At 41.4% G+C, this 22,765-nt stretch overlaps 1 protein-coding gene across 6 annotated transcripts in view; it reads right to left on the minus strand.

Moving 5' to 3' along the window:
* Positions 1-8,737, minus strand: part of AFF1 (ALF transcription elongation factor 1) — a 207,255-nt gene extending 198,518 nt beyond the window's left edge. For all 6 annotated transcript variants that reach the window (XM_012538307.3, XM_033413353.2, XM_033413358.2 and 3 more), the window contains exon 1: positions 8,495-8,737. The gene's annotated coding sequence lies outside the window, so the exon portion shown is untranslated. The remainder of the gene's footprint in view (positions 1-8,494) is intronic.
* Positions 8,738-22,765: the final 14,028 nt, after the last annotated feature.

Genomic DNA, 22,765 nt, shown 5'->3' on the forward strand with positions numbered 1-22,765 from the left:
AAGACAAAGCAGAATAAAAAATGGGGGAGGGGGGCAGTTTAAAATCCTCCCGTTAAAAAAAAAGCAGTTAAGATTCCAACTTGGCTCTACATTAAAAACAGAGTAGGGACTTCCCTGGTGGTCCAGTGGTTAAGACTCCACACTCCCAATGCAGGGGGCCTGGGTTCAATCCCTGGTCAGTGAACTAGATCCCGCATGTCACAGTGAAGATCCCATGTGCTGCCACTAAAACCCGGCGCAGTCAAATAAATAAATAACATAACATAACATAGTGCTATACAGCAAAAAGAGAATAAGTTCAAGTGAGACAGGTGATCACTTTGGGCAAATTAAGCCCTACCAGCCTCAGTGCTCCCATCTGTAAAATGGAAAACAGCCTATTTTACAGAGTTACTGAGAAGAGTGTTTTATAGATCTAGCTAAAATGCCCAGCACACTGACACATCATGGGCATTCAATACATAGCAGTTCTTATTTAAGTCAGCAATGTCTATCTCACTTTTTATGTAAGTGAAACAGACTATGCTGCATGTAGGACTGTACCTTGCCAGATCTATTTAAGTGACCCTTCATAGGCCTTCCAGCCTCTTGCAATGCAAATTTATTCAGAAATAAAAATGTCATGTACATCAAACTACTTTTCTCCCCAAAATAGGTAAAACATTTCAAGTAAAAAAAAATTTTTTTTTTAAGTTTTATAGACATTTACGCCATATACATATATAATTACAAGGAAACAAAGAGGAGGAATACAGAAAAATTATTCAGGATATTTTCAAATATTCTGTTCTAGGTCATTAAGTGCTCCCAAACTTAGCACATTCTGGGGAACCTACTCTCAGCAGTCTTTGTGACATGCTTGTTTAAAGGCCTGCTTTGCAACCTACTAGGTATATAACCTCAAGAAAATCACTGTTCTCCCCCAAGGTCTCAGCCTTCTCATCAGTAATATGGGGCTTCCTGGGGTTGTTGTAGGGTTAAATAAAATGGGTGTAATGTTTTTAGCACAATGCCAAGCTCATGGTGAGCACTCAATAAATGGTTGTAGTAGTTGTTCCGGTTATCTTTCTGCCAACCAAAGCACATGCTAGGGACAATCCATACATTAGAGAAGCTTTTCAACTGGACAAACAGCGCTAAGCAGGTCTCAAAGCCCCATGACCATGACCCAGTTTCCAAAGGAGAATATTAGGAAAATAACTGTCCAGAGACCAGAGGATGTCTGGACTGATCAGTAGTCCCTGGTCAGATCTCCTTCCCCTTTTCCACACATACCCTCCAGGAATAACAGTCTCTTGGTAATTGGCAACGTGTCATGGGTGAGTCATGGGTCATATACTGTTTTCATCTGAATTCTCCAGAACTCTACCCCAAGTACCCCACAATCTCCCAGGGCCCCAAACTGACCTGAGCACCTACAATTCCTTTAGCTCTCCAGTGCCACATGAAGCCCACATGCCTAGAAATTCATACTGGAACATGATTTCCCCAACTATCTCTTCTCCACTTCAAATCCTTGTTCTAGGGGGCTCTGGTGCTGCCCCCAGACTCAAGTACACATCCCACACCTTGTCAGCTCCCTCCCATCATTCAGGTCTCAGCTCAAATGATAAATTCTCAAAGAGGTCTCCCCTGAATACAGTAGCTAATGTAGCGCTGCTGTGCCCTCCTGCCAACCCATGCTCTATTCCATTATACTCTATACGGATTCAGAATGTGCCTAGCTGCAAGTAACAAGTGCTTAATTAATAGCAAGTCTAGAGGAGGGTGGCTACTGGTATAATTTTAGCTGTTCAGTGAGGCCATCAGGAATTCTGGCTCTGCCACATTTAGCATGCTGTCTTTATGTTTGTCCTTTCATGGTACAAAAAGGTTGCTGCCATAACCAGACGGCTTTTCAACATGCAAGGCAGGTAGAAGATGAGAGGAGGAAGGTGTGGCTGTGTCAGCCACATCTCTCCCCTTTTGTCAGGAGAGGAATCCTTCCCCAAACCTATCTAAAAACCAGAACTAGGTCACGTGGCCTCCTCCAGCTGCAGGTAAATCAGGATACAAATTGTTGTCACTGGTTGAGAACAAACATGATCTACTGCCTAAGGCTGGGCACAATGTAATCCCACACACAATCAAGCTTCTCTTAGCAACAAAAAAATGGGAATGAGCACTGGGGAAGAAAAGAACAGTGTTGGCCACACTTATCTTTTCATAGTACTTACCACTATCTGAAATTAACTTATGCTAAGTAAATAAATATGTTAATGTTTATATCTCCTCCACAGAATGCAAGCTCTATGCCCAGCTTTACATATATATACTCAGAGCCTATATTTTAAAATAATTGACTGTCAACTTTCTCACAGTAGGCAGGTATTATAGATACTGGAATATAGTAAGGGTAGTCTAGGTTATGCTATAGTGGCAAATTAACCCCCAAATTTCAGTAGCTTGATAGCACAAAAACTTATTTCCTGATTATTCTTTATGTCCATTGCATATTGCGGGGGGGGGGAAGGGGAGGGGTGTAAGAAGGAGGCAGGGAGTTTTCTCCACACTGAGAAACCTAAGCTGGAAAAAAGCCAAGTTGGAAGCTCCAATATCTCAAAATGTGGCTGCAGGGTTTACTATAGTAAAAAAATAGAGGTGGAGGGTCTCATAAGAGCCACTTAAATGCTTCAGTCCAGGAATATATGTTATTCCCATAGACAGCCCACTGGACAGAATTAGTCACATGATTCTGTATAACTTAAGGAGGCGGAGACACATGGGAGAGCACATGAATGTTGGTAGTAAATATTTAAGCCTCATTCCCCATGGAATGGTAAGATTATCATACAATGCATCATCGCCATTTTAGAACTTAGACCCATTAAAGAAGTTTCTTGGAATGAACTCAAAGTTAGGGATACTCAGTAAAGCAATTATTTCATCTTATAAGGCAATACTTACCATTAAAAAAAATGTTTTTCCTTCAGGAGTAATAATAGGAAATATTTATGCAGCACTTATTATGTTCTGCTTCAAGCACTTGCCAAGTCTTATTACCTTTAATCTACCCAACTACCCAGTAAGGGAGATACTACAGTATTGTTAACTCCATTGTATAAGGGAATGGAAAAGTATTGGGAGCCAACTCTCCATGGGTCATTTCTGCATATTGTACAAGCAGAGGCACCAACTGCTTTTGTTCCATACAATCTTTAAAGATACTTGTATAGAGAACAGCTTTGAAAAATATAACGTCTCCTTCTAGAGCAAAGGGTGGCAGGTTTACTACTATCCAGTATAATCAAGATAATGTCTCCCTCTGGAACAAAGGGCAGTCATGCTTACTGCCCATTAGGATTCCCTAAGATCAGGATTTCTCTCCTTAATATAATCCACTGTGTTTGCAGGTAACGTCTGACTCTCTCCACATCTCCCTTCTTTGGAAACTGGGGCTTAGGGAACCAGTATAAGAAAATGGTGATACTCTGGCCACAGCTATTATTATGAATAATAAACCCATTCCCAAGAGTCCATGAAACTGTGGCAGGTTAGCTTGTTACCTTGAAAGCAGGGTAAAATCTCAGAGCCTTAACAGTTCTTGACAAGAAGTTAAGTAATTTGCCTAAGGTCTGACAGCTAGTAGGTGGCATATCCAAGATTCAAGCCCAAGCTGTCTGGCTTAGAAACCATGCTTTTAAATTCTCTGCTATACTGCAGTAGTCCTCAAAGTGTAATTCCAGAACTAGAAGCATCAATATCACCTGCAAACATGTTACAAGTGTAAATTCTTGGGCATTTCCCCAGACCTACTGAATCAGAAACTTGGGGAGTGGGGGAGGAAGAGACACATCTGTGTCTTAAAAGCCTTCCAGGAGATTCTGATGCTTACTATAAGTTTGAAAAACACTGCCATATGCATATATTCTGCATATATTCACTGTATCTATAAGATAGAACAAAATGGTATGAGTATATCCTGATTTACATAGGGATGGGAACTGACCTTTCATAACTTGAATAATAGATTTGAAGCACTAAGGGAGATGGCTCCTAAGCCCTTGCATTTAATTTTTAGGAAGGCAGGGATCTTTATTTGGTGCAAATAAATACCACATGTCTGTTTAATACGTCTGCATATTCTCCTTTGGAGTCACAGATATATGTCCATAATGCTAAATGAAAATACCTGCTTTTTTATTCCCATAATGATTAGAAAGAATTACTTAGCCAAGGAGAAACACTATTTATATTTGAGAGTCAAGCTGTAATTCTTGAAAAACAGGAAACCACATATCAACACAGCCAACACAGTGTACCACAGTAGAAAGGGCAGCAGGCTTTGAGTCACAGAGTCAAGTCACTTAACTCTTCAACTCAATTTCCTGATTTTAAAATGTAGAATGAACTCCAACTTCAGAGTTGCAATTAGGCCTAAATGATATGTCATGTGAAAGCCGTTGGTAAACAGCTTTTGTGCTATGTGGATGTAAACTCCACCTGCATGGGCTCTTTCTCTGTCTTGATCTGGTGTTATCAGTTTCTCCAAAGCTTAGAGTACTGTCTGGCACTAGAAGATGCTCGATACTTATGAGGTATTGGGAATGAACATGAGGTATTATATTAATGATGTAATTGATTCCTCTGGGTTCCACTTGTCACAATAATCTCAGTCTTTCAATAGGAAAAAGTCACTTGAACAAGAAATCCTTAGTCATGTTTTAAATGGGACAGATAATTTAAGAAAATCAGCTGATTTTCGTCCCCTGGAGAACACTACTGAAGGAGTTCTGTCCTAAGGCATAAGACAGAAACTCCTATTAGCAACCCTCACGGCCTTAGGAGCCTCATGGTTTCCCATCTACGACAATCTCTTGTGCTCTTGTAAACAGTCAGGAATAAAGGATGTGCACCTACAAAGAACTAAATATTCCACATTTACTTCTTCACTGTGGTAGAATTTTAATAAATAGATTATAGGGTTTATGTAATCTCTTTTAATGAAATCTAATATTAAATCAGCAAATATTAAATAAGCTACTATTGTGTATAAAAAGAGACTGCTACAAAATCACTGTCAAATATCATTTGAGAACAGAAATCATTGTTGAATTTATAATTTAATGAAAAAATATAATTTATTTACAAAACTTTATGTATGGTAAATGCAGTTCCTTAATTTGTACTCTCTCCAACATACTTTCTCGATCTCCTGAAAAATTAGTTAATGGTCTAGTCTTAAAATAGGGGAACTTTGGGCTTTTAGCTTCAACAGACAAATCTAAGATAGCAAATGAATTCAAGTTGAAGGACAGCTTTCAGTGTAGAGCTGCAATAGTAAGGAGAATATCCCAGCTATGTTGCTATACCTTAAGGGACATCTGCAGAGTGTACTGTCCCCTGTGTATGTCTTATAATAATTCAGATATTTATATATAAATTAGTTCTACCTTTTAACAAGAAGCACGGTCTATCTCAAGATTTGGAATTTTTACAGTCAACTAACTTCATAAAGGATTATGCAAATTTGTTTGATGAAAGAGCACAAATTACAGAGTTGAACGTGAAACTCCTTTCGTTTGCTTCTTTAAAAATATGGGGCTTCCCTGGTGGTGCAGTGGTTAAGAATCCACCTACCAATGCAGGGGACAAAGGTTCAATCCCTGGTCCGGGAAGATCCCACATGCTGCAGAGCAACCAAGCCCGTGCACCACTACTACTGAGCCTGCGCTCTAGAGCCCACGAGCCACAACTACTGAGACTACTGAAGTCTGTGCGCCTAGAGACTGTGCTCTGCAACAAGAGAAGCCACCGCAATGAGAAGCCCGTGCACCCCAATAAAGAGTAGCCCCTGTTCGCCACAACTAGAGAAAGCCCGCATGCAGCAATGAAGACCCAATGCAGCCAAAAATAAATAAATAAATATTTTTTTAAATATGGAAAACAAGTTTGCCTTTCCTAAGTTTTTTTTTACCCATCTTTTCAACTCCCAAGGCAATATAACTTCAACTAAACAATCACATGGCTACAGTGATTTATAGAGGTACCTAATAAAGATGCAACTCATATATTTACATATATATACCTTAATCGAACAATACTCTTCCAATGTAATCCAAAACCAAATTAAGCAAGTATCTTAGTCAATAAAAAAGTTACTTTTAGCTCCACCAAGTCCTTTCAAAATTCAGTGAAACCAAAAGGAAACAGAAGAGAAAGCCAGTTTTGACATAGTCTAACTACTTACCTACTTACCATCTCATAACCCCACAATGAAACAGTGACTTCTGGTAGCAAAAAATGCATGCATATTCTGCATCTTGTAGGAGCAAGCAATGTTGAAAATCACCTGGGCTTTACTCTTGCCATAAATTCTCAGCCTCTTGATGATTTTTGTATTCTAAATTAATACACTTGAGCCTTAACACATTTTGAGTCTTCAAAATTGTATCTTTATTAAATTGAAGAGTTAAGCAAATGCCAAAGACACTACAGAAATTCAACTGCTACAGTGAATGAATAAGACGTATTAACTCTGATATGTAACAGTTCATTTTCTTCCTGCAAGTGGGAAGCAAAGAGTCCACAGTAACACACCTTTAAGTTCCACATCCCTAGCCTCATCATCGCTGTCAGTTCTATTTAGAAAAAGAAAAGAAGGGGGGGTGGGAGGAGGAAGTCCCCAATATCTAAATTCATTTTTTTTCCAAAGCCTTGTATCCCACTCTTCAATACCTCTTTGTCTTAAAGTGACCAAATCTGTCCCAAATCATTTCCTTGGTTCCCTTTCCTAAACTAGCTGAATTCAAATTAGTTTTTTATCTATTCTACTTTCTCTCCTAGTTTCCTTTCATTCTCGTGGGTCGTTATCCTTTAGTTCTCTCCATTCCTCTTCTACATATTTATCTTCAAATAAAATACTTTCAGACACTGGCAAGAGACACCACCTTTAAATGAAAGCAGGCAAACCATCCAGAATTTTCAACTCTCCTGTGAATTTATTTCCAGAATATCCACTCAAGGAACCCTCGCCACTAAAGATGAAAGGCAAGCTAAGGAAATACATTAGACAGAGGAAGTAAACATCGAAACAGGGCATGCCTAGGTATTCTTAAGCCTCTAAGCAGAACTAGACTCCCGAGTCCAAAGGTCTTTCTTTTTCGTGACTTCTATGCCCCCGCGGAGTCTGACAACACGTTGGTCCGGGAGGGGTGTCCCACCACCGCCCGTTCCTTCTACCACCTCTGCATGACCTTGCTCTGAAATAATCTTGCACAAGCAAAATCCCCCAAATTCTCAGGCCGGTCCCTTGCCTGAGGTTTCTGTGCCTCAATTACTGAGCTCTTCTCACCTTCCAACCGTCTCAGGGAACACTGGGTCTTCGCCTTAATGTACAGTTTCGCCTTTAAAGTTTTATATCTGTCTGGTTTCTCGATGGTATGTCATCCCTCATCTCCCATCCCCATCCCCGCCTCCAACAGGCACCAAGAGGGTTAAGATTACCCCATCCCACCCTTAAAAAAACAAAACTTCGTCTGTAAGGCCTTCCCCACCCCCACTTCAGCTCCCAACAGAGATGAGCTCCCGAAAGATTCGGACACACCTCCACCTCCACCTCCAAAGCCAAGGGTCTTCCTGGGACAATTTGCACAACAATACGGGGTCTGTGTGTGTAAACTCCTATAAGACTAACCTACGAGGAAAATATCAAGCCCCTTGAAGGTCCCTCGCAGCTTCATTAACGATACTCCCAACACATTATAGGAAAGTATGATTCCTATAACCCTCCAATTCCTCTCCTAATTCGCCGACCCCGGCGCTCGCACAGTCGGAGGGCTAGCGTGCGGCAGTCGGAGGATCAAACACCAAGAAAAAATTACCGTCAAGGGAAATTAACCAGTTCCATGTTCTGCAGACGCCGTCTCCCTGTGTGCCAGGAGCAAGCCTCAGAAGGTGCCTCCAACTTTTCTCCTCCCTCTCTAGAGTGCGGACCACCGACGCACGCTTCCACCTCAATCACAATTTGATGAGATTGGAACCACCAATCTGTCTCTACTAGACGTAGGGGGGAGGGGTGACTATGACGGGAGGGATGGGAACTCGTAATAGAGGAGAGAAAAGCCCCGCTTTTACCCCCCCTGAGAAACTTCTGGGACTCTTCTATTACGCAACCTCGGGACCAGGTTCCAAAATCCGAACATCTATCGGCAAGACGCGGGGCTCACGGGCCAACGTTTGATTTTGGGGAGGAGGATGGGTCCCTTCCTGTGTTCCCCTCCCCAGTTTTTCTAGACGCTACCTGCCGGGATTTGTAAGGACGGTGCGAGCTCTGCGTCTCCTTCGCCCGTTCTACCCTAAGGTTCCCACTGGAAAAGCGGGAACACCAGCGACTTGAGCCAGCGTGCTGGGAAGCCGGCAGCGAGGCGGCAGAGCCTGGGCTTCCCATAAGTCAGCGACCGCGGCGTTCTGGCCAGGATGACCCCCAGCCCGAGGGGCGCAGGGTTCCGCTTACCTTCCAGACCTTTAGTCCTCCAGTCTCGGGTCGTGCGCCCTCGCCGCCTCGGCCCGCCCCTGACCTGTTGCCGTCGGGAAGGCGCGCAGGTGTGGGGAGCACAGGGCGCTCAGCGTCGGCTAGCGCTGGACCCGGCTCCCAGCCGCGAAGGCGAGAACGCAGCTGTGCCAGCGACGCGCGCAGGCGGCGGCCGAGTGCGCAGAAGCTGCGCGCTCGCCCGCTCGCTCGCTCGCTGGCTGGCAACCTCTGTGCGCCGGCGGCCCAGGAACGCCCAGGAAGCGAAGCCACGCCCCCAGGAGGTCACGCCCCCCCCCGCGCTCCCCGGCCCCGCCCGGCCCACGCCCTCTAGCTGGCGCCGCCCAGATGGAGAGGAACTGCTCGGCCCTCCCCTCGGGACCAGTGGGAGGATCTAGGGCAAGCAGCCTCTCAGGATGGAATACTGCAGTGACCGCACCGGCAGCATGGGTGACCCTCCCCCCGGCTGGTGTGGGACACAAGTACCCTTTCGCTTTACAGCGGGATTAAGCTTAGGGTCAAGTTCTGACTAAAGTGTCAAGGAGTCTTTTTGCAGTCTCTTACACAATTGAAACATTCTGTATCCTTTAAAGGAGATAATAACTAACATCTGGAGAGCGTTTTACGGTTTATAAAGGGCTTTTCACACACAGGCCCGTCTCATCTTCGTAACAGCCTTATAAAACAGACACATTATTGCTGCCGTTTCCCAAATAATGAAACCGAAGAGCTGAAAATAAGTATTGTGCCCAATGTCACAAGCTCAAAAGTGGCACGAGAAACCAGGTCTCCAGAATCCAGCCTCCCGGTTCTTGCCCTTCAGCAGCCCAACCCCAAGAAATTCTACTGGGTATTGGGACTTTGTCAAATAGATCCAAAAGCTTATGTCTCGTTGCTACCCGATCCCTTCTTTGAACATACCAAGGAAAGCATCACGCTGAGTTCTTTGCATCATCTCACCTTCCTCCCTGAAAGAGATGCAGGAAGATTGTATCAAATGGCCCAGACAGGCTTCTTTCCAATATCTTAATGGTTTAAATGACTGAAATTATTTGGATGAAGAAAATCATCTTATTCATATGCAATATAATGTAAATGTAAATTAATATAATGTATGAAAATATCCCCCTTCCGTGCCCTCTCTGTTCTCCCCTCCTTTGTTGTTGTTGTTGCTTTGTCCCTCGTGTCCCTCATTGTCAACATGAACAGTATTTGAAAACCTAAGTGATAGATACTTGCATTTCCAAATTAAACTCTGGGCTGCTTGACTTAATTTCCCATGGACTGCCTTCCAAAATATAACTCTTCTCCCTACTCCCTATGCTCCCATGATGATATTGATTTGATTTACCTTAACAGCTAAAATAATTAAGTTACCCCTGATGAGATCTAGTGTGCCTCTAGATGAAAGTTTTGGAGGTCTTCCCTGGGCAGGGTGGGACGGCAGTCACTCCTGACAGATGCGAGTTTGTGCACTTCTTAAATGTTTCTAACAGAGATTGGTATCTATTTTAATCATAACAAATATTTAACCTTTTTGTTACGGAATTAATATATTTCATTGTAAAATATATATAAGCCTGGTCATAATTTATTATCTGAAGGTTTTTACCAATCTAAAACTTTTTCCTTTGTTGTGTTCCTAATCCCATAACACCTCCTAATACCTTCAAACTGTAGTCAATTTAGTAAATGATGTTGACAGTGCAAGTTTGATAATATTATTTTACTGCTTTTGGAGCTGAGGGATGTAATTTTGCAAAAATTTTTTGTTGAAGATGATGTAGCTTTGGTTCAGGGAATAGTTCATTTCATTTATAGGAATGTTTTTAAGGCAATGTGCTAGGTGATGGGCCATATCAGTGACAAAGACAGTGCACCTGTTTTCATGAGATTCCAGTGCCTTGCAGATACAAGCAAGTAAATAAACAATTCCAATGCATGCTTCTATTGATTAATTTCTGGAAATGGAAATAGGTTATTTTAAAACACTTAAATAAAAACTAATTTTCTCATAATAAATAAAGAAAAAGCGGTTAGTCATTCTAGTGAGTTTTTTTTTAAAGTTGCTTTTCTGCCTTTTCTCCAGGTCACATTGTATAACCAGTTAATAAGCAGGCTATTTTAAATAGTGATTATACCATATCCACATTTTTTAAAAATTTATGACATAAAAGAAAGTAATTACGCAAGAGAGATGCAGATACTTCACTTTATTAGCTACACTTTCCTTTATCTTCTTCATTATAGGAATTCTTTAGTTACATTTTTTAGCTCACTCAATGAAATTCTAGCACTTTCTTCATCTTGACAACCTAGTCACTTTTATTTCTGATTATGTTTCTGCTAAGGTGAAGCATTTCTCTGACATCAGTGATCTTTTTTACAACAGAACTGAAAATTTTTTTTTCCCTTTTTAATACAATTATGGTACTTTATCAGCTACCTCTTCATGTAAGGACTCCTGAGATGTTACCTGACAATTTTCAGTCATCATTCTGCTTAAATTTTGAAGACAAACAAGTGAACCCCCAGGGACTCACAGAAGCTCATAGGTGGTATTCTCAGAGCTCCTGAACTGTACAAGGGGGCAGGAACACATGTTAAGGTTGAGACTGGGGGGAAGTGTGTCTACATCCCAACCCCTAGGCTGCTTGCTTGGGCAGACTGGAGTATTCTTAAACTCTGCAGTTAGCAAAACCTGAGCGTTTTAAACCAGCAGTTTAAATTATGTTACTCCAAAATTACTGCATGTATATATCAAAGGGAATGAATTTCTTCAAAGTGTAAAAAAATCCTAACCGAACTGGCAAATAAATCCTAACCAAGTCCTAACCTGAGCATACACCTGTTGTTGATAACAACAACAACCAACCAACCAGCCCAGAGCTGGGGACAAGGTGGTATAGATGAGGAGTGGTGACAGTGAGGAGGAAGGAGGAAGGGTTGGCCTAAGCCAGGTAAAGGGCAGTAGAGATACAGCCAGTTTCCCAAAAAGAACACAAAGGAGGAGGGGGAGTAGGACCTCCGGGCAAAGATTTTGAGGGGCAGTGATGAGAAATATAGGAAAGGTCAATGGCAGACTGACGGTGAAAGGCCCTACATGCCAACCTAGGGAGTCTTCTTTTCATCCTAAGCACAATGGGTAGGAGATTGATTTGATCAGGTTGCATTCTAGAAGGACTACTGTGGTTGCCATACGAAAATGAAAATGAATAGGAGACAGTAAGGCTATAGTTATAATCCCCGAGGCCATGGAAGAAAGTGTACTGAGAGCTGGGCATAGATTGTAGGCAGATATAGAAATTCCCAGCTTTACATCTATCTCTACCTGGGAGGCAGGTATGCAGATGTAAACCTGCTGTCTTTTGCTTCAAGAAGAATTAAGTGTACAATTATTGTAATTAAAATAACTGTATTTTATCTTGAACACGTTGTATAAAACATGGTTCCTAGTGACCAGACCTCACTTTTTTTTTCTTACCTCATTTTTTCTAACAAGTACATATGAGTTTTATATTTGTGTGTGTGTGTTTTTAATAAATTTATTTATTTATTTTTGGCTGCCTTGGGTCTACACTGCTGCTCGCAGGCTTTCTTTAGTTGTAGTGAGTGGTGGCTACTCTTCGTTGTGGTGCGCCGGCTTCTCATTGCGGTGGCTTCTCGTTGCAGAGCACGGGCTGTAGGTGCGCAGGCTTCAGTAGTTGTGGCTCGCGGGCTCTAGAGCACAGGCTCAGTAGTTGTGGTGGACGGGCTTAGTTGCTCCACTGCACATGGGATCTTCCCGGACCAGGGCTCAAACCCGTGTCCCCTGCATTGGCAGGCGGATTCTTAACCACTGCGCTGGGCCACCAGGGAAGCCCCAGTGTGTGAGTTTTTGCCTATTGCTACTACACAATACTTCCCAATCCCGGGGGGTTATGAATATTTTTGAGTCACGTGATAGTATTGTTAAATTAATTTAGTATTTAAAATTGTAATTTGGAAAACGCCAATGAATCTGGAGAAAAAGAATATGAGCACAGATCCATATTTTTCTCTGAAAAAATAAATGTAGGGATTTAACTAAATTTCTACAATTTACCAGACATTTCACACACATAGCTTTTTTAATCCCCTTGAAAACATGTGTATAGTTCTAGTTCATGTCTAAAGAAGAAATAAACTCAGAGAGGTTATTCATCTCTATCATGATTATACAGCAAATAAATATCAGAAACAGTATTTGAACTCAGCTTTTCTATGGCTCAAGGTCATGTTCTTACCACTATCAGAATTAGATTAGTATAAATATCCCAACTAATGTCTGTTACAGTTAAATTTACATCAGCAAGCCTGAGGGAGTTCGCAATGGGTTTTCAATCTGGCGGTTACATCCGGAGGGTTAAATAGGAAGCGGATAAGTAAGCTGAGAGATTATGGGAAAACCAAATATTTGGAAAATGAAAAAGGGAAAGAAATAACAGACAGAGCCAGAATACAAGAGCCAAGTTATGGTGCCCCAGTGGGGCACCACTGGGTGGTGAGCTCCCAGTGGGAGCGAGATGGGGGGGGTAAAAGCACCCTAAAGACTATGGCACAAATTTAAGAATGCAATACTCAATACTATGGTTCACCTCAATCTATATCTCTCTTCTAAGTTCCAAACTATCACCCTCATTTGTTTGCAGGAAATTTCCACAGGGTTGTCCCATCAGCAAAACATACTCAGCACATCTAGTATGAAGCTCATGGTTTTTCACTCTGTCCACCCATTCTTTTACAACCCACCCAACCCAATTCCTCCTGTTTGGTCTCCAACTTTTGTTGCTGGTACCGTTATAGACCCAGGATTCAGGTTCAAATGTCCATTACCAAGGGAACCCTCCTGCACTATTGGTGGGAATGTAAATTGGTGCGGCCACTATGGAGAACAGTATAGAGGTTCCTTAAATAACTAAAGATAGAGTTGCCATATGATCCAGCAATTCCACTCCTGGGCACATATCTGGAAAAGATGAAAGCTCTAACTCAAAAAGATACATGCACCCCAGTGTTCATAGCAGCACTCACAATAGCCAGGACATGGAAACAACCTAAATGTCCATTGACAGAGGAATGGATAAAGAGGATGTGGTACACACACACACACACACACACACACACATGCACACACAAACACACACACTGGAATATTACTCAGCCATTAAAAAGAATGAAATAATGCCACTTGCAGCAACATGGATGGACCTAGAGATTATCATACTAAGTGAAGTCAGACAGAGAAAGACAAATATCATATGATATCACTTATATGTAGAATCTGAAAAACTGATACAAATGAACTTATTTACAAAACAGAAAGACTCACAGACATAGAAAATAAACTTATGGTTACCAAAGGGGAAAGGGGAGGAGGGAGGAATAAATTAGGAGTTTGGGATTAACAGATACACACGACTATATATAAAATAGCACAGGGAACCATATTCAATATCAATATTCAATATCTTGTAATAACCTATACTGGAAAAGAAACTGAAAAAGAAACATATATAACTGAATCACTTTGCCGTATACCTGAAACGAATACAACATTGTAATACAACTATACTTGAATTAAAAAAATAAAAATAAATGGGCTTCCCTGGTGGCGCAGTGGTTGAGAATCTGCCTGCCGATGCAGGGGACACGGGTTTGAGCCCTGGTCTGGGAAGATCCCACATGCCGCGGAGCGACTAGGCCCATGAGCCACAACTACTGAGCCTGCGCGTCTGGAGCCTGTGCTCTGCAACGAGAGAGGCCACGACAGTGAGAGGCCCGTGCACTGTGATGAAGAGTGGCCCCCGCTTGCCACAATTAGAGAAAGCCCTTGCACAGAAACGAAGACCCAGCACAGCCAAAAATAAAAATAAATAAATTAAAAGAAGAAAAAAGAATAAAAATAAATAAACAAATACAAACTATAGAAAACTGACATTATTAAAGTTTATTAATTACAAAAAAATAGTCCATTACCTACCAAGTCATACTTAACTTTCCTTTTATATATCTCCCTGCCCTACAAGTTCCCTTCTTATTTTTGTTTCATTTCTCCATTTCACTGAATAGCTACTAAGTGTCAGGTACTAATTCTGATCAATTACAGGGATATAAAGACAAATATGAGACTCTCCTTGTCCTTGGAAGGTTCACATCTCGAAGGAGAGTGTCGAAGGCAGAATTCTAAGATGGCCCTGAAGATTCCCACTCCTGGTGTGTATTTGCTGTTTAATTTCTTCTCTTTGAGTGTGGGTGAGTCTGATCTAACCAGGTGAGCTCTTTTTTAAAAAGAAGATGTAGGGGTCAAAGAAGGAGGAAGTCAGAGAGATTCAAAGCTACAGCAGATGCTCACCTTTGGCCTTGAAGGAACAAATTACTATCTTGTGTAGAGGGCCATATAACAAGGACCTGAGAGAGGCCTCTGGGAACTGGGAGTGGTCTTTGGCCTCCAGTTGGCAAAAAAATAGGAACCTCAGTCAGACAACAGCAAGGAAATGAATTCTGCCAAGGAACTTGGAAATAGATCTTTCCCTAGTTAAGACTCCAAATGAAGATACACCTGGACAGCACCTTGACTTCAGCCTGGTAAGATCCCGAGCAGTGACCCCGGTAAAACATGCCGGCCTTCTGACTTACAGAAGCTGTGAGGTAATAAATGGGTGTTGTTTTAGACTGCTCAGTTTGTGGTAATTCGTTATGCAGCAATAGAAAACTAATACAGAGAGATCAAAGAATAAATAGATCATTGTCACACAGCCTGCTTAGTGCTATGGTACAGGCATGCACAAGGATGCTCTCAGAGCCTAGACAGAGGCATCTAACAAACACTAATGAACTCAGGGAAGGCATCCTGCCAGAGTTAGAACCTAGGATGAATCACAAAGGGAAAGACAGAGCTGGGGGATGTATGACTGGGGAGGGCAGAGTGCTGTGTGTGCAGAGGGAGTTAATATGCACAAGTCCCAGAGTATAGAGCAAGGATAGAGATGTAAGATAGGGTAATAAAAGAATAACACTTACTATTTACTAATTGTATACTATGTAGTAGTTCAGTGTGTAACCTCATCTGAGGTGTTCACAGTAACCCTGTGTGTGCTGGTGAGTCGCCCATTTGCCTCAAATCCAGTCCCTGCTCTTCCTCTACTGTGCTGTGAATCACAAGGGGCTGATTCTTGAAACTACCTTTTCGAGACTCCTTGCTGGGCAACACGATTTTGCCTGGGTTGAGCCAATGGATGGCACGGGGAGGAGACTGGAGGCAGGAAGAGAGGAGACTCCAGGGTGCTTCTCTTCTCTCTCTGCTCTGGGCAATGGCTCTGGCCCAGCGGCTGCACCTCCTCCCTAGGCTAGCTCCCACAGACCCTGAGTGGCTCTGCCTCCTGGGCTCCAGGAATACTATGTCTTCCCCTTAGTCCCAGCCTTGGGTGTGGCTGTTAGTTGCTTCCTGCAGTTGCTTAATCCCTGGGTAGTCTCACCTTCCCCTGTTTGCTCTAACAGCTCTTCAGCCTGTACCTTTTAACTAGTTCCCTTATTAAATTCTCTCTATTGAATTACCACCTGGCAGGAGGGTTATTTTCCTAAATGCATCTTACTGAATCACCATAGGACAAGTCTGTGACTCTGAAGTATATCACTTTCTAACAAGCTGCCTTGTGTCTCCGAATTTACCATCATCACCATATTGAGTCAGCTCCTTTTCATTTCACTGTTACAGTAGCCTCTGAACCGTTCTCCATCTCTCCTCCCTCTTCTCTCTCTAATGTGTTCTCCACAGTGCTGCCACATGAGTCCTCTTTAAGCATATCTCTGGTCATGTGACATATCTGGCAATTGCAAAGAGAAGTAAGCACCAACTCCCCATTCTAGACTCAAGACTCCCTAGAATAGTTCTTAAATCAGTCTTTTTGGCCTCACTTTTGTTAAATATTTTGCTCTACTGAAAATCTACCCCTGATTTTCACTTCTTTATCTTTCCTTATACTGTTTCTGTTCCCTTTAGCTAGAATGCTCTATTTCTACCTTTTGAAATAATCTCTCTCTGTTCTATCTTTTGAAATATCTGCCCTTCAAGGGTTATTCATCTATTCATTCATTCAACAAACCTGGGCAAGTTACATTCTAGGTCTTCAGGATAGAAAGAAGAACAAAATTATTCCTACCCTCTAGAATAGGTGCTGGCAAATGTTTTCTGCAAGGGGCCAGATGGTAATATATATATTTTAATTAATTAATTAATTAACTTATATTTGTCTGCGTTGGGTCTTTGTTGCTGCACGTGGGCTTTCTCTAGTTGTGGAGAGCAGGGACTACTCTTCATGGCGGTGCACAGGCTTCTCATTGCGGTGGCTTCTCTTGTTGTGCAGCCCGGGCTCTAGGCACGCGGGCTTCAGTAGTTGTGGCATGCGGGCTCAGTAGTTGTGGCTCGCGGGCTCTAGAGCACAGGCTCAGTAGTTGCAGTGCACAGGCTTAGTTGCTCTGCGGCGTGTGGGATCTTCCCGGACCACAGCTCAAACCTGTGTCCCCTGCACTGGCAGGTGGATTCTTAACCACTTAGCCACCAGGGAAGCCCCCAGATGGTAAATATTTTAAGCTTTGTGGGTCACATGATCTCCTTTGCAACTACTGAACTCTGCCTCTGCCATTGTAGCACAAAGGATAGTACATAAATGAGTATGGCTATACCAATAAAACTTTATTTACAAAAACAGGTGGCAAGCTGGATTTGGTCTATGGGTTGTAGTTTGCTGACCTCTCCTCTAGAAACTCACATCAAAGCAAATGGGAAAGCTAGCAGGAAATGATAATGAATAAAAAATAGGGAAGGGATGTGGAGAAAAGAAGTACAAGTGCCAGCATCTATGTAAGAGGAGTTTCAAATGACAAAATTAAAAAGAATACGGAAGAGGGTGATATATTTGAAGAAAAAATAAAATTTCTCATAACTAATGAAAGATGAATGCTTTCAGATCATAAAGTGCCAAAGAGAAGAGATAAGGAAAAACCAGACCAAGACATAAAGAGAAAGCTTTGAAACTTTCTAGAAAGAGAGGGCATATGATCTACAAAGGAACAAGAATCATATTGATATTAGACCTCTCAACAGCACCCTGGCTGCAGGAAGACAAAGGAGTAATATATACTAAATACTGAAAAAAACTTGAGCCTAGAATGTTGTATTCAGCCAAAGTGTCATTCAGAAATAAAAGCACAGGAAAAGTGATACTCAGCCCCAGGCATACAAGTTCTCAGAAAATATACCACACAAAGACCCACATTGAAAATATATTTGAGGAAGTACAGAAATAAGAAGAAGAAAAAAATCCTTTCTGAACTCCCTGGGCGGGGGCGGGGGGGGTGGGGTGGATCTTGATGTGTTTTACAAGGTATCAGAAGTAAGAATATTATATACTTAAGTAAACTTTTTATAAACTTAAAAAAGAAAAAGCAACTAGGGCCAAAGGAAAGAGAAAGAGAAAATATATCCACTACAACACAAAACTAAAATTCTGGATATTATTGATATGATGGACACTTTGGGAGAAAGTGAAAGGGACAGGAGACCATGCTAATATATATTTCTTTTGTTATGGTAATAATTTGGTTGTGACATGTTTAAGAAATAAATAAGGAGAAAATAACTAAGGTTATGGTTATATCGGTCAGGACACAGAAACCACATCAGTAATTTATCAGGGAACATCTAATGTAATAGTTATGATCTAACAGAGAAGGTGGTTCAACTTTTAACAAAGTTAATAAAACTATTGAGAGAGGTAGCAGACAACTATAGAATAGCAAATGTAAGCAGCACTACTACCACTAAAGTTAAGGAAGAATACCCAAGGGAGGAACAAACTTGGAAGAGGCCCCATCCCCAAGGCTGAGATTCAGACCTCCTTGGAGAGGGCAAGGAGCTCACTAGATGACAGAATTTCACCGGAGAGCTGCAGCTCCCAGCTGGGGTGCAGCCTGCAGGCCAGAGGTGGCCAGCTGGAAGGCGTCCACTAGGGTGGCGATGAAATTTGCTGGAGAGTGAGTGCCACTGGGTCTCCACAGGAGACGTCACAGAAACCGGAAGATCCAGGAAGGGAAGCCACCTTCTCTGCTCTGCCTTGCAGTGTCCCTCCAGTGCCCTCTGCTGATAAGGCCTAACATTGTACCAGCTGGCAAATGAGAATGTTCACAGGGTCCAGTTCTAGGTGGCACTGGAGCCGACAAACAAGACATTGATACCTGGCACAGTCCTCCCCCATTTTTTCCCCGCTCAGTGCTATATTGTCAATATTCATCTACGTTCTATGTGTATAGTATGCCTTGAGCACGCTTCCTGGTTATCTTTTTCTTCCATTGTTTTTGGACTGTTTTACAGTTCTGTAAGCTGTAGAAAATGAATAATAATGCAAACAATTTTAGCCTGTAGAAATGGAAATGAATTGTGTCCAGTGAAATACAATTGATTATTTTCCTATGGTTAGACCATTTTGTATCTTTTTGTAAATTCATTCTAGCATTCCTAGTTGCCTATATATGTGTGATTGAGTTCTCCTTTGATCTAGTTGTAACATTTTACTGGTTTCCTCATTAATTAATGAAGGAAGTAAAACCTCTGACACATATTCATTTTGTATTTGTATGCGAGTTATGATCTTAACTTTCAAAAAAATTATATCTTAAATAAGCCAGTCCTAGAGTAGTCAAGTTCATCAAGATAGAAAGTAGAATAGTGTTTGCCACACCTGGGGGAAGGAGGGCATGGGGAGTTATTATTTAACTGGTACCAAGTATCAGTTGGAGAAGATGAAAAAGTTCTGCAGATGGATAGTGGTGATGGTTGCACAAAAAATGTGCATGCTTCATGCCACTGAACTGTATGTTTTTAAATGGTTAAAATGGTAAATTTTGTGTTATGTATATTTTACCACAATTTTTAAAATTAAAAATTATACTTTAACATCAGCTATATTAATTGCTTCTCAAATTCACTCACAGTTCTGCTAAATATTCTATTACCTAAAGACTAAATTGTAAAGTTAGCCACCAACAACTTGTATGTGAAATAATGGGAAAAAGAAGAAAATATTTAATATTTACAAATAAACACATACATACAAGCAAAGAGAAAGCTACTATAGTCCTTGTTTCTGCAATGGGTCATGAGCTATAGTTGATATTTATGACCCCCTTCTTTCATTACCTATTTCATATTTCCTTTGCTCTCAGCTAGAAGCTTAGCTGGTCAGTTTCCTAGTAGAGTGACCTAACCTTCATTCTTGAAGCATATCAGTCTTTGAAATTCCTGCCTCTTTTTGGTTACATTTCCTTAATTAATGCTTACTATTGGGCATGGAAGTATTAAGAGATACCCCAGGAAATGCCCTGGGTTCCAGATATAGTCCTGTTTGTACTCAGTGGTTAGCAGCAATCTAAGTTTCCCCTTGGTAGTTGGGATCAATAACTGCAGCAGTACAGAGACCCCTTTTACTGCCTGTTACTTTGTGACATAATAAATTCAAGATGGCCAGCTGGCAGCCTCATCTTCCAATTCAGTGCATGCACTGTTGTGTTCCCTGGTGGAAGCATTTCTCCTTTCGGAACAAAGACCTTTAAAGCAGCAAATCTCAGAGTTGCCAGGATGGGAAGCAAAAATTTGTGAGTGGGTTGTTTGATACAACAGTGAGAGAAGCCACTCCTACTTACACCCCTTGATTCCTGAACCCATGTGTTCTGGGATGTGGAGGTGATACTACTACATATTCATCTCTGATTCAAAGCATATACAGCATCTTGCAGGACAGAACCCTGTCTTTAAAGTTGTCTCATAACTGGCACCATAACTTAGTTTTCAGTAAGCAATTCTACCTTTAAGCTAGAGCAGCCACTTCTAGATGACGAAGTATATGGTAAGACCAGTTAATTCCATAGGTATAAGTTCACTGCTGCATTTCTATTGCTGTGAGATGAGTTTCTTGATCAGAAGCAATGCTGTGGGGAATACCACAATGGTGGATAAGGCATTCTGTGAACCTGTTGATAAGAGGTCCTGGCATAATTATTACGAGTAGAGAAGGCATCTGTACTCAGAATACGTGTCTATTCTAATGAGGAAGATTTTTCCACTCTCTCAACAATGGAAAAGTTCCAATGTAATCAGCCTGCTACTAGATGGCTGCTCATCACCCTGAGAAATGGTACCTTATCAGGGAGGGCCAGTGCTGGTCTCTGCTGTTGGCAGATAAGGCACTCAGCAACAGCATTAGCCAGGTCAGCCTTGGTAAGGAGAAGTCTGTGTTGTAGAGTCCATGGCTAGCCTCCATCTCTGACATGACCATTTTGTTCACGGGCCCATCACTGGGTATCTGGAGAAACAGGTTGTTTGACATCCACAGAGCCTATCGTTTCCACTTGATTATTAAGAGCCTCCTCTGCAGTGAATTCCCTTTGGGGAGCATTCAAATATCTTTACAGTCTGTCCTTTCCAAGATCATCGACATTCCTCTTCTCTGTATGTCTTTGTTGCCCACCTTTCAATCTGCTCCCTTCCCTAACCATCCAACCAAACTGTTAACAACCACACACGAATTAGTGTACGTACATCTGTCTTCTCACATCAGACAAAGCAGATATATTAGTTTCCTAGGGCTTCCAAAACAAATTACCACAAATCAGGTGCCTTAGAACAACAGAAGTTCATTGTCTCATAGTTCTGGAGGCTAGGAGTCTGAAATCAGAGTGTCAGCAGGGCCGTGCTCTGTCTCTGAAGGCTCTAGGGGAGGATTATTTCTCGCCTCTTCCTAGCTTCTGGTGGTTGCTGGCAATCCTTAGCGTTCCTTGACTTGTAGATGCATCACTCCAATCTCTGCCTCTGTTGTCTCATGGCGTTTTCCCTGTGTATTGTGTCCAAATTTCCTTCTTATAAGGACACCAGTCACTGGCTTAGGGCCCACCTTAATCCAATATGACCTTATCTTAACTTGACGACATCTGCAAAGATGCCACTTCCAAATAAAGTCACATTCACAGATTCTGGGTGGACATGCATTTTGGGGGAGAACACTACTGAAGCCAGTACAGTGGATAATCCTGCTGGGAAGATTTCCCTTTGCCACTGCCCATTAGGGTCATTTCTGGCCCTAAGCACGTTGCAGTGAAGTTAAAATTTAATTACAGGGCTTCCCCGGTGGCGCAGTGGTTGAGAGTCTGCCTGCCGATGCAGGGGACACGGGTTCGTGCCCTGGTCTGGGAAGATCCCACATGCAGCGGAGCGGCTGGGCCCGTGAGCCGTGGCCGCTGAGCCTGCGCATCTGGAGCCTGTGCTCCGCAACGGGAGAGGCCACAACAGTGAGAGGCCTGCGTACCTCAAAAAAAAAAAAAAAAATTAATTACAAAAGGATAGATAAAATTTCACATATTTGAAAATTAAGTTATGTAATACTGAATAACCTTTATGTTAAAAAAGAAAGTGCAAGAAAAAAAGAAAAGAAAAAAAGTGCAAAGTAAGTTGATACTTAGAAATAAATAGCAATGAAAACAATACATGTGAATACATATATTTATTAAGAAACAAGATAGTTTTAAAACAAAGCAGCTAAGCATTTAACTATGGTATTTGAATAAAAGTAATATCCAAAGAAACAAGAAGGAAGCAAAAAATAAAAATAAGCACTAAAAATAAAGGGAAGAAATAAAAGCAACAACATTTTTTAAAAGACAGAAAATAATAATGAAATAATAGATAAGAAGGGCAGATCTATGGCAAGATTGATGAAAAGAGAGAGAGACAGAGAGAAAATGCAAATAAATAACAATGTGAAAAAAGGGAAATTAACCACAGTCTCAACAGAAATTAAAACTTAGCAAACAGTATTATGAATAATTGTGTGTAAATAAATATGAAAACCTAAATTAAATGGACAAAACTCAAGAAGAAATACAAAACTGCAAAAATATTTCAAGGAGAAATAACTTGAATAGATCAATAAAGATTAAACAAAACAAGATAAAACCTCAAGGCCTAGATGGTTATACAGACAATTTCTACCCAAGTTTTAATGTATAATTAATGTGTAGTATATTCTCAGCAGCAAACATGAAAACAAATAGAGAAATCTTAAATGTATATCTTTGAGATCAAGAAAAGGAAAAATGTGTCCAATACTACTGGTGATATTTAGTATAGAATAACTGGTCTTGGCCAACGGTATTAGGAAATTTTTTTTAAGTTGAAGGGCTAGGGAC

Source organism: Orcinus orca, chromosome 4 (assembly GCF_937001465.1).
Source record: "Orcinus orca chromosome 4, mOrcOrc1.1, whole genome shotgun sequence".
Taxonomy (NCBI): Eukaryota; Metazoa; Chordata; class Mammalia; order Artiodactyla; family Delphinidae; genus Orcinus; species Orcinus orca.